The sequence below is a fragment of the Maylandia zebra genome, linkage group LG12, assembly GCF_041146795.1.
Source record: "Maylandia zebra isolate NMK-2024a linkage group LG12, Mzebra_GT3a, whole genome shotgun sequence".
In the NCBI taxonomy this organism is placed as follows: domain Eukaryota; kingdom Metazoa; phylum Chordata; class Actinopteri; order Cichliformes; family Cichlidae; genus Maylandia; species Maylandia zebra.
In genome coordinates, this window is record NC_135178.1 from 10355987 (window position 1) to 10369080 (window position 13094).

At 40.0% G+C, this 13094-nt stretch overlaps 1 protein-coding gene across 4 annotated transcripts in view; it reads right to left on the minus strand.

Annotated features, from left to right (window-relative positions):
* Nucleotides 1–13094, minus strand: part of tncb (tenascin Cb) — a 114236-nt gene that overhangs the window by 62929 nt on the left and 38213 nt on the right. For 2 of the 4 annotated variants that reach the window (XM_076890681.1, XM_014409216.3), the window contains exon 2: nucleotides 1727–1881. The exons of 1 other annotated variant lie outside the window; for it this stretch is intronic. The gene's annotated coding sequence lies outside the window, so the exon portion shown is untranslated. Of the gene's footprint in view, nucleotides 1–1726; nucleotides 1882–9058; nucleotides 9146–13094 lie in introns of those variants that run through there. One more of the 4 variants, XM_076890680.1, reaches the window with a different exon arrangement.

A 13094-nucleotide genomic window follows, 5' to 3' on the forward strand; every position in this document is an offset into this window, starting at 1 on the left:
AAATGTACACAGTCTGGGGGATAAAGATTTTTTTAATGACTTCTTGCTGTAATGATATCATTTAGATGAGAGAACTGGTTGAAGGCTTGGCTATGTATAGCACCTGTTTTAAATGACTGTAAATGTAGAATCCCTGCGTCTCTCCATCTGTTCCTGTTCTCACCTTCCTGTTGCACTCTCTCTTTCCTTCTCCCTCCTTCACAGCCCCGACAGGCTTCGCAGAGAATTGCTGTGGGAGTTCTCCACCTCCCTGTTTGCAAAGGCGTACCTGTTCGCCAACTTTCGGAACAAGTGAACTGAGCGGGTTTGATTTCCCAGATGACACCCGGTACGTGAATCCTCGCCTGTCATCCAATTTCAAACCAGACGTCTGCTTGAGGGAGCCTATTTTATTTCCATTAGAGCAAAACAAGGTTTGGTTTTATCGGCTGTCTTAACATATACACAGAAGGAAAAGTGGTACAATAACTGAGCATAAAGAGAGAACCGCTACCTGAGTGGAGTGTTACTATATAGGGCAAGAAACATCACAAGGGACGGGCTATTTTCAAGAACTGGTTCTTGCAAAATAATCAATATAAAATTCAATTTTTGAGCTGGAAAGCGCAATCAAATCAGTTATGAAACAATACACAATAATGAGATTTTGGTGGTCTTTGCAATCCTCACTGCAGGAAAATTTCATCTAAAAGGAAAAGTGAGGCAAAGGTTGCCTAGAGCACGTATAATAAGGTCTTCTTGCCACCATATAATTGGTGGTGTCTAACTTGAAGGAAGGAAGGAAAAGGGACTCTGTGGGAAGTGAGACACATTCTGTCAATGACAGTGAGACCTAATTATACGATTGCAGCCCCTGCAGCCATGGTGCATGTCAAAGCGGGCAGCAATAAGGCTGTCGATGGGAAGACACACCACCTGCAGTTGGTGTGTGTGAGCTTTCAGGTGACCTGGAAAGACCTGTTTACCTCATTAAAAATGAATCACAAGGTAATAAGGGCTCCGCTCTCCATTCCTCCCTCCCAATGTCTGTCCTTCATCCATTATGCAACAGTGAGGTGGGGTGGTGTGGGTTAAGTCCTCAGGGAGGGTCACTTGGATGGACACCCAGTCTGCCCCCTCCTCCACAAGCTACTGAAACCCCCTCTATGATTCAATAATGAGAGAATAACACAGCAATGGGGAGTATAATGTTGGTGACGAGCAATGCGGCAGGGAGTCCAGGTAGCAGCAGCCATCAGCTGTTTTTTAGAGGGCTATCTGCATCAGAGTGTATTTGTAATAATAACCAGTTTAATCTAAGAGGGACTGTAATTTCAATAAACAAAGTAATAGACTCTGCTTTCAAGAGCTCTGTGCGATGGAAAAAAACAAGATGTGTGTAAGGTGGGGGGAGTAGCTGACAAGGATATTCCAATTTAATTGAGTTCAATTTAATTCAAAGCAGGTGCTTTAGATTGTAAGGTAAAGACCCTACAATAAGAGAAAACCCCAACAATCAGACCTGACCCGCTATGAGCAAGCAGTTTAAAGCTCACTCATTAATAGATCTCTTATACAGGAACCACAGACGGTCTACAAGATGGACATAGCCACCGGTCTCTTACAACTTCATTGTTAGCATTTTAGCGTTTGCATTTCAAATTTGGATAGCAAGCTGCAAGGGTGCAATGAACAGTTAGTCATATTAGTTCATTATTAGCTAACATAATACTCTAGTTTCACTCACCAAAACTGAAGCACAAACTGTGCCACACGCCGAGTCTGAATATGAGCTGAGAATCCTTTAAAAATTCTCCATGAAGAGAAAACAACAGGAACAGAATAGAGAGGTCCACTGGAGGGTGAGGCTGAGATATCAGCTCCCGCTGTCTGTCTTGGCACCTGTATAAAGACACAGACATGCTCCTAACTCCAGCATTAAAACATTTATGTGTGTGGTGAGTGAGTGGGGAGTAGACTATAACTATAAATATGCTTTTTAATGCTGTGAGGTTAGACATTTAAATGTGAGAAACAATGGGAAGTTTTGCATTCACCCTCGCGCGGCACCTCAAGGAACTGCAGTTTTCGTCACTTCCAGGTTGGCGCTAGCTAGACCGTATAACATTTTTGGCCAACAATGAATTAATAGAGCTCATCAAAGTGTAAATTGTTTCACTAGCTCACGTGTTATAAAACCATACATCAAACAAATGTAAATACTAGACAAAGATAACCTGAGTAAATACAAAATGCATTTTTTTCTAGGTGAGAAGCTTAGCATTGCAAACTGAGCATTGCACCAGAAAAGACCACACACAGACACAACTGCTGCATTCATCTGTACAAATGGCCGGTAAACGACCTTAGTACAGAGTCAGGGCTTGTATCTGTGCTCTGGCCCTTGACCTCAGACCCTATAATCCTTCTCACATAACTTTTGTGTTGCTACAGTTGGCGCTCTGTATCTCCGTGCTTGCCAACTGCTTCAGAAAAGTTGACAGTGCAGATTCAACACTTGAGCTCTCAGGATCTGCGTAATATACATAAGATCTAAAATGTTCCAAGATGGCACAGAATGTTAACAACCTTTTCTGCACTGCACTAAAAAACAAATAGAACATGTCAAAGACAGTAAACCATTTCCTCCTGACTGGCTGCCCACAAAAAACTCAGAGTGAATAAGAATTTTACCACAATGGAGCCAGCTAAGCTACAGTAAAGGAACACAAGGTTAAATGCTAAGCTTCCTCCATGTACTTTGGTTCCGAGGAGAAACGATGATCTGTGCCGACAGGAATTAATAACCAGTGGTTTGGAAAGTGAAACTGGCAGCTAGTATAGCTGAGTGAACACAGTTGTCCGGTCCATTTCCAGACACAGGAGTGTCTAGTATGAAGTGGGTGACCCTCCTGGGTGAACTGACCTCTCTGAGACCTGACCTTACTCAGTGGTAATGGGGGAGAAAGCAATGCCAAAAAGACACCCAAGAGAGTTGAGGTTACAAGACTAACCATCTTTCAACTCATTCTTTCCAACATCGGGTTAGAAAAACAAAAGGTGGGAAAATTGGGCTGTACTACCACTACAAGCCTTGACAGACAATAAACAGATGTTGCTCCAAAATTATAGGGCCATAAAGGCGACTGGCAAGCTAAGAATTAGCGTCCAAATTAAGGCACATTAGAAGTAAAATAATAGGAAATTATTTCTATGTACAATTAAAAGAAATGAAAAAACAAAACTCTAATTAAATGAAAGACAAATACAAAATTGATAAAAGGAAAAAAGACCATTTAAACATGAAACCTTGAAATAAATGATTAAATAAGTACATAGTAAAATATAAGTAAATAATAACCCCAAAATAAATAACTCACCTGAGAGCTGGTAAAACCTTTAATCACACATATAGCTATATATCCATTTGATTGTTTAACAAAATATCCACCAAACAACTCCACAAGATATATAACCATAATCCTTTAAGGCTGTCATCCGTCACAACTAGTCCTAACCTTAAATTTAGGAGACAAATTGCAATAGATTCTGATCCATGTCAGATAGAATGATTATAGGCGAACAGTAGCTTTGGGTGTTAAAGACCTTTCCTCATCTTTCTCACCAACAAGATGGTTTCTTTCCTTTTTCTACATATGGCAACTATTGAAGATGAGAAATGTACACTGTCATCTTTGCACACAAGTTGTCTTTTGGCATCAGTGCTTTCACACCCTCACTGCTGTAATATTGGATATTGCGAACCTGCTTTTTACCGTTTTACTGAGTGACAAAATCCTCATAATGGGTCTCAGGGAGACTAGTTGTTTATTAGTTACATTGTACTTCCACTTTTATTTACTGGTTAGATTGAGACACTATAAATTCCTTGGTTAGACTGAGGGTTTGAGATCATATGTACTCCTTTATAACAGTAACTGTTCACACTGAAAACTGATGAGTTGACGAGTTGACCAAGCTCACTAAAGTCATAGCATGGTGCAGCAAGCTCCACCACCCAAGGACACCTTGTCTACAACTGAGAAATGCCAACAAGCACACCATCTTGTTACTTTTACGACACTACATGTACTGTACTCAAAATAGTGAGTGCAAGTACAGAAGTACTTAATTTGAGACCCAGCGCTTGTTATGTACCGCTGCAATCCCTGGGCCTGAGATGACGGTGCAAGAGAATTTGGCAGGTGAATAAGCTTCAGATCATCAGTCATTTTTAAATTAAACAAAGAGAACTCAAGTAAATACAGTTTTTCAATGATTGTTTCATTTATTAATGATAACAATTATCCAAACCTACCTCACCCATTGTGGAGAAGTATTTGGCAGTAGGTATTTCACATTGACATGGAGGACTTTGGGTGAATTTTAAAAATTCAGCAGCACTAGAGGGTTTTTGAGTATGAAGAGATGGATTTAGGCCCAGCCTTTGACTAGGTTTATTTGTACTGTGTTTTAGATCATTGGGCTTCTGTGTAACCCAAGTATACTTAAGCGTCAGGGCACAAAGTGATGACCAAACATTCTCCTTCAGGATTAATGGACTGATTCTACTACTCTCCCAGAGTACTCAAAGCGCTCTATACAACATGCCACTTTCATGCAATTACACAAGCACTTTCTTCTAAGCTTTTTTTAGTGCTTCCTAGCTAACATTCATATTCATACTCTCCATCAGAGAGCAACTTGGGGTTCGTATATTGCCCATGGATACAGGAGGAACCAGGGATCGAACCACTAACCTTCCAATCAGTAGATGACTTGCTGTACCTCCTGAGCTACAGCCACCCACTGGATTGTTATGGCAGGTCACCCAGATCCTGAAGCAGGAGAGCTTCACACTACTCTCACCATGTTTCATTGCTGTTGTGGTGTTCTTTGTATGAAATGCTGTGTTAGCTTTACACCAGATGTAATAAGATGAAAACCTTTCAAGTCTTTAAGTCAGTCCCCAGAATATTTTCCCAAAAGTCATCAAAATGTTTTCTGGCAAATGCGCGATGAGCTTTTGTGTTCTTTTTGGTCAGCAATAGCTTTTGCTCTGTAACTCTCTCCTGCATGCCATTTTTTCCAGTCTCTTGCTTTTTGCTGAATCATAAACACTGACCTCAACTGAGGGAAGTGAGGTCTACAGTTGTCAGTTCTCTTGTGCGGCCTTAATGTAATGTTGCACCCACAGGCTGGATCGTAACAAGAATGAAGGCTTGATCTGATTTTAGACCTTAGAGTTTTCCAGTTAGCTTTCTTGGAAACAAAGATATACATGACTTTTTGCAGCCTATTTCTGTAATATGATGTCCTTTACATTTACTTTTCTAAATGCTGCACTGAGAAATCTTTTAATGGTTGTGTTTTGGTCTGTTTGATCAAGCTAAGCTGTGCTAATTGCTCAGAGCTAAAGAACACAAGAAAAAGGTTATTATAGAAGCAAAGATTGATGTGCTTGTAAGTAAGCTAAATGAAGTAAAACAAATAATAGAAAAATATATGACCACTCAAATCCAAAGAAAGTGCACACAAAATAAATAAAAAATAAAATTGTATTATGCATTTAAGGAGGCTCAAGATGTGTTAAATTTGTAGCCTGTTCTCACTATACTGTGGACAAAGTGCTTGTCTGATTGCCACACAGCCTCTGAAACCCCTCCCCCACACATCCTTCTGATGTCAGAAGCCTGGGGGGCTGCAACGCACAATTTTTGCCACATTCTGAAATTGACAATCCGACAGGTTCTCACCTCACACAGTGATATGCCAGCTGTGCGGAGGTGAGACTACTTTCAAGCATGCTAGGCCTTTAGCAGTAGGCAGGTCTGCATTCAGCACCTTGATGAGGCAGTATCGCTTGGATCAAGCGAGACGATGAAAATGTCCTGAAATATCGCGTCACATTTAGTGTTCAGTCAGTCAGTTGGGGGAGAAAAAAAATCCATCTCCCTGAGATAATTGTAATAAAGTGTGAAGATTATTTTGCTGGTTCAAGTATAGCATCTCTCTGAAATAATTGTGGATGGTGAAGTGATATTTGAAGGAATCCAGCATATTGCACAGAAATATAGTCAGAAACTGCTGGAAAAATCAGGTTTGAAGGAAAATGAACCATATTTAATGCATGATGCATTTACGTTACTAGGGTATTATATCAGTTATGAGTTTCTGTAAGCAAATGTTCAGCCTGCACTGGTGTTTTACTTGAAACGCACGGTGGATTTTCTTTCTTTCTGAAAATGTAGTGTTTTAACATGTGGCCAAAAAACAAATCTCTAATTCCAACACTGTACAGCTTGCCAGTGCCTGGAGGCTGTCAAGAGGTAACTAAGATAGTGGAGAACACAGTTATTTATTCATTTATTTATTGCTTTATCTATGTAGTAGTAGTATGTGTAACAGCATGGATGCTTGCAAAGACGGATCTCTTCTATTTTAAGCCTTACAGAGGAGTCCCTATAGAATAGTATGGCAGATCCCACTCTGTGTCTCCTCGCTGAACCCGAGCTTGTATTTGACATCACACAGGTGGAGACAGATACGCAGTTAGTGTATATGTCAGCCTGCATTGCTTTGTAGATTAATGTGTCTGCAAGTTCAGAGAATTTCTGCAAGACTGTAAAACCTAAGCTACAGTAATATAGCTTATGGCTTGAATATGATGTGATTTGTGCCACAAACCATAACAGAAGCATAAGCTGCTGGATTCAATCTGACAACGAGGCAATAAGGTTGATATTTTACTATCAGGGGCGCACTGCACCATCGTTAGAGGAGTTTAAGTTTTTGTATCTCTCTTCCCCAGCACTCTTACTGCAGAGCTGATGTGCAACCTGGGACACATTTAAAGAACAACACCTTCAGGAACTTCAGTAGGAAGATAAAGGTATAGTATGCCAAGAACAAATAGTTGAATATGACCAACATGACTAAACAGAGAACAGGCATTACTTTTAATTATTGAATAAAAAGTAACATCTTATGACATTTTTTCTCTGTGAATAAAAACTAAATAATACATAGAACTGGGAACAGGAAACATTGATTTATTTACTGGCTTCAGTCATATTGTAGGTGTTGTGGTAAACTTTTTGATTTACTATCATTCAGTTATTAGCTATGGTCTTAATCTTTGGATATTCACCAAATGACTGAGTGGTTGAAATTTTTTTTTTTTATATATATGTTGTGAGCTCTAAGCCAATCCACTGGGAGTTTATGAGCATGTCAGACAGGTAGGAGGCTCCAGAGGAGACCCAGAACACACCAGTGAGACTGTATTTCATCTACCTTTGGAAAACTTCAATGACCCAAAAGAGGACCTTCAATCTTTTTGCTGGGTATGGGGACATGCCCAGCCTTCCGTGCGTGCTTCTGCTGGCTCCATTTAGATGAAGCCCGATATTGTGATTGCAATCAGTTTGACTGCATTAAGCCTTAGGTTGTTTGACATTTCCACCTGAAACAAACACCCAAAAACTCAGTAACAGCTTTACAAACTGTGAGCCAAAATAAACAACATTGGGTTTTACAGATAAGAAACACTTGGGGGAATTCTGAAACACAATAAATCTTCTTATCCTTACTGCATGTACAGAGGGAGATTTGGAAATCTGCAAAAAGCACTCTTGTAAAAATAAATGAATAGATGATGCTGGTGTTATTTTATTCTTTTTAAAAACAGCTCAGCTACGTAATCCAATTTGATATAACTAAATCAAAGCAGAAAAATGTTACCTCCATATCAGTTTTATTAGTAGTAGGTGGCCAATTCAGTGAATGTACCATGCTAAGCAACCTTCGAAAAATGGGTCAGGTTCAAATTTTTATTAAATGAAGTCTGGTAGTGGAGCCTCCAGGGTGAGAGCTTTTAAAAGAAAAACCCACAACTCCATATGAAGGTTTCAGTCAGAATAAAGAGGCATGATTCAAATTTCATAAACTGATCCATATAAATTGAAATTTGAATGAAAACGTGAACCCTGTAAAATGTTTTGACATCATCTGTGCTCTGTGGATATGTCCCCCCTGCACTGCCAAGCCTTGGTTCAAATGTTGTCACTGACTGCAAAAATCAGGCTCTATAGAAATCTATGAGGGAGTGTCCTATAGGCCTAGTAAACACTTTCCTGGTGTGTTTATATCTGTTGTTAGTTTAAAATCTAAGTGAATATGAATTGTAAATATGGCCCCTACTGTACTAAAAATGGATGAGGTATGCTTAAGGATGGACGCCTCCTGTTATTGACAAGATCCTACTACAAGTGTTCCTCTGTTTCAGAGTAAGCTCCAAACCTCACATATGATATCTGATTTACAGCAGGTCATCTATTAAAACAACCATGGTTGGTGGTTTGATCTCTGGCTCCTTCTGTTTGCGTGCCAAAGTATCCTTGGGCAAGATCCTGAACCCCACATTGCTCTCTGATGCATTCATTGGAGTGCAAATGCACTTAGGCATAGACTATGTGTGAATGAGGCAAGTTGTAGAAAGTGCTTTGAGTGCTTGAGTAGAAAAACATTATATAAGAAGCAGGTCCATTTACCAATTTCACATAACAGTTGGTAACATATGCTTATATGCAGTCTATGATGTATCCACTTCCCTGTTTGACAGCTGCTTTTATTTCAACAATTGTGTATATTCAACTTAGGTTTCTGGATGTACTTTCAACATTTGAAATGCAAGTAAAAATCTGGCTGTGCCGCATATGTGTTGTCAAATTGCCAAAGATGTTGTCTTCATTTCAGGACATGTTCACACAATAACTGAGACTTCTGTTGATGTGGGCAAGGGAGGGCATCTTCACAGACAGCTTCTAGTTGAAGCTAGAGAGCTCCCCAGCCATTCACGCCCAGCATCTCTTTATGGTTGCTTTACCACAGTCTGTCTGGGCAAAAGGGTTTAAGCCTATGTCTTTTCCTCTTTTGTCTGCTCTCCTGGGGGACATGAATGGGAGGTTGGGGTCTGAACAAAAGGCAGATCATGGGTCTACTGGGGGGGACAAATGAGCTTAGTTTGGGTAATGGCAGCCAAAAGGAAAGGGAGGTCTGAAGAAGTATTGTGGCTCACCTAGGACCGGAACGGGAGGGGAGATGAGTTCTCCAGGATGAACAGCTGAGATTCTCCTTCCCACACTGCATATACTTAGTCACTATCTGACGACGACAACAACAGGGCCCGTACTGTTTACAGGGCAGAGGAAGGGAGCGAGTCAGTGAAAAGCAGTGAAAAGAAAGACCAGCTGATTGCATGTTTCTCCATGGCAACTCTTAGTCCCGATCAGAGATGTAGTCCTCATAAAAAGGAGGCTGAACTCTGACCCATAGCTGGTGATCATCATGACACACTTAAAACACCCGTATATCATTACGCTCAATTCAAAACAATGACCTTATACACAAGAGTTTGTATTACCGCAACACACGAGAACGTAGGAATACTAATTTCGGATGTGTTTAAGGATTTAAAGCATTTGAATCCATGTGTACACTTCTGCATTTCAGTCTCATATGCTGCTGTATTTTCCTTCACCAGTGCAACCTGTGAGGTGACAGACCCCCCTTTTTCCTGGGATCAAGACCTTTTTGTTCAAAGGAGATGGAGCTGAGATTTTTCTAAATGTCACCTTATCACAAATGCCATTTAAATTCCATCCTTCTTTCCACCTTTGCTGCTTCTCACTTTCTTTTTTGTTGAAAAAAAACCCCATTCCTTCTTCCCCCCACATGCACACTCCACACCATCCCTATGTCATTTTCCCCATCTCCCTTGTGGGTTTCCTTGTCTGCTGCTGTTGTTGCTTGCTTAAAAGCTTTTCTCTTTTCTCTGTTGCACATCCTGCAGACAGCAAGTCAGAGAAGAAGTTACACTTGCTTAGAGCAATCCAAGAAGAACCAGGCTGTCCTCTCTTCCAGGGCGTCCTAAAATTTCAGTTATCTCATGAGATGTTTTTCACCCATGAATAATTGCTGGAGAAACAGGTTGCGATAGGAAATTATGGGTTTCAGATGCACTAACACTACTGAAAATACTGCACAGTTTAGCTGAGTGAGCTGCTTCATTAGAGGATACAGGACCAAGAACTCTTAGTAAACCCCTCAGGCAGCTAGCTACATCCAAATATCAATAGTATCAATACCAATGCTGGTATTGATATCTGATTTATACTGGCGTGATAGGCTCAATACTCTTTTTTTATCCTCAGTTTTTAGTCTGGTGAATTGTGTTAAATAATTCATTTTTTTGAAAATGAAAAAAATATACATCAAACATGCACTATGAAAACAGTCTGAACCTTTTTGTGTTGACTGTCACGTCTGTTCTATTTATAGTACATTTAAATAACAGAAGTTAACCCCAAGTACTTTAGAGACGGGTACATTTACATTCCAGCTCTCCAAAGGACCAATTATCAAAGTACATGCAAAACGGAAAGGTGTATTTTGTTATATTAACCAATTATTGTGGAAAATGAAAAATAGAGTGATTTAGTGGTAATTAAAATGTTTTCAGAATTACAATTTAATGATTTATCTCATAAATCATGACAGAATGCTCTCCCATTCATAAGTTGCCTTTATTTGTTAAAAGTATCAGTATCGGTACTGGCATTAATTAATTAATTAATGGCTCTGTATTTACTTGGTATCAGATTGATAATTTGCAGTACTGCACAGAACTACTGGTTAGGCTTGTGTTGATGGATGATGATCTTAGGGGTTGATAATAATCAGAGTGATCAGCAGTGTAATTCCAGTGTAATTCTTCCTCAATTTAAGTCTACTTTCTGTTTGTTCATGTTGGAAATAAGGAAAAAAATTATCTTTCTCTGTCACTCTCATCAGTATCAGTAACGCTGTTGAGTTTGGGCAATGTGCATTGTAGTGGATGGATAGTGTTGCCTCATATTTATCGTAGGTGGTAACCCTGAGCCTACATTTTGAAGAAAGTCAAAATGAACTTTTTGGGGGAAAAAGAGAAACATTTTTTATGGATGTACTGTAGAATAATTACAGTGGGGTCTCTCTGAGTGCCTTGTGCTCCTGAATGACATCTAATAGCACCTAAACATATAAAAACACAGTTTAAAGTCGGCTATAAGGCTGTGATTTGGATGTCTATGATGTGACTGATCGCTGATGGCGACCTTTGGGTGCAAAGCTGGGTTGGCAGGCTGACAGGTGATGTATGAAGTGACATAAGATGAGCTACTGAATAATGGGCCCTTGTCAAAGCCTTTTCCTTTGCTTTAGAAGAGCTAACACACAAGCCAGAGCGGTCCAGGCTCCCATGATTGATGCCCACCTCAGGATTGGGCTCTGATAGGCTGTTGGTGGTCCCTGAATGTGAATTAAATGTAGCTCTTGTTTCAGTCATGTCACAGTGCCACAGCCATTCACAATATCTTCATCTGCTATAGTGGTGGAGACATTAAAAAATGGCATGCTTTGTAAATCTATTTAAGCTCTGTGAGGATATCTGTTAGAGAAACTGTGGTGCAATGAATTTTAATGAGGACCATTCTCTTAGAAATACTTTGTAAGAGGTGTTTCTAATGGGAACTGAGACAGGGGGATGTTAACTTTTATAGCTTATCTCCACAGTTTATATTACCCAACAGTAGAGCTGGAAGCATAAACACTCTAAGGAAGGCTTAGTGCATCTCCTTTCATTTCCCTTTTTTATAAATGCATAAAAATCTTCTCCCTCTTTGCTTTTGTGTAAACAGTGAAGAAGAAGCTTCATAATCTAGACTTTATGAGATTTTAAAGATGACCAGAATAAATCATTTTCTTTATTTAGTAAAGTCATTAGTGATTTTCCAGTGTAAATTTACTAGCGTGAATAAATCAGCTGTGAGCCAAAGAGCACAGCCTGTGGCTCTTGAGGAAACAGCTGTCCATCATAAGAGTGCAGCAGCTGGGAAGGATAAAGGTGAGAGGTGAGGGTAGGAAGGTCAGCACTGAGGAGAAGGTCTGTGGGACAATAGGTTGAAGTGTGGCCTTAAGATGAAGCAGCTGTGAATAGACTCAAATGCCAATTCCCTCTATACATCCATTACCTTTTCTCAATCACTTTCAACAAGGAGCCATTAGAAGGCTATTCATTGTATCAACATTGTTCCAGTGTGGAAAAGGGCCGAGGTGACCACGGTCTCTTAATGATGTAGAATATTCAATATTCTCTAGTCTTTGTCTTTGGACCACTGAAATATCTTTATTGTCAAATCGGAATCTAAGGATTTTCTATCTATCTATCTATCTATCTATCTATCTATCTATCTATCTATCTATCTATCTATCTATCTATCTATCTATCTATCTATCTATCTATCTATCTATCTATCTATCTATCTATCTATACAGTGGGGCAAAAAAGTATTTAGTCAGCCACCGATTGTGCAAGTTCCCCAACTTAAAATGATGACAGAGGTCAGTAATTTGCACCAGAGGTACACTTCAACTGTGAGAGACAGAATGTGAAAAAAAAATCCATGAATCCACATGGTAGGATTTGTAAAAAATTTATTCGTAAATCAGGGTGGAAAATAAGTATTTGGTCACCTCAAACAAGGAAAATCTCTGGCTCTCACAGACCTGTAACGTCTTCTGTAAGAAGCTTTTCTGTCCCCCACTCGTTACCTGTATGAATGGCACCTGTTTGAACTCATCATCTGTATAAAAGACACCTGTCCACAGCCTCAAACAGTCAGACTCCAAACTCCGCCATGGCCAAGACCAAAGAGCTTTCGAAGGACACCAGGAAAAGTATTGTAGACCTGCACCAGACTGGGAAGAGTGAATCTACAATAGGCAAGCAGCTTGGTGTGAAAAAATCAACTGTGGGAGCAATCATCAGAAAATGGAAGACATACAAGACCACTGATAATCTCCCTCGATCTGAGGCTCCACGCAAGATCTCATCCCGTGGGGTCAAAATGATCATGAGAACGGTGAGCAAAGATCCCAGAACCACACGGGGGGACCTGGTGAATGACCTGCAGAGAGCTGGGACCAAAGTAACAAAGATCACCATCAGTAACACACTACAACGGCAAGGAATCAAATCCCGCAGTGCCAGACGTGTTCCGCTGCTGAAGCCAGTG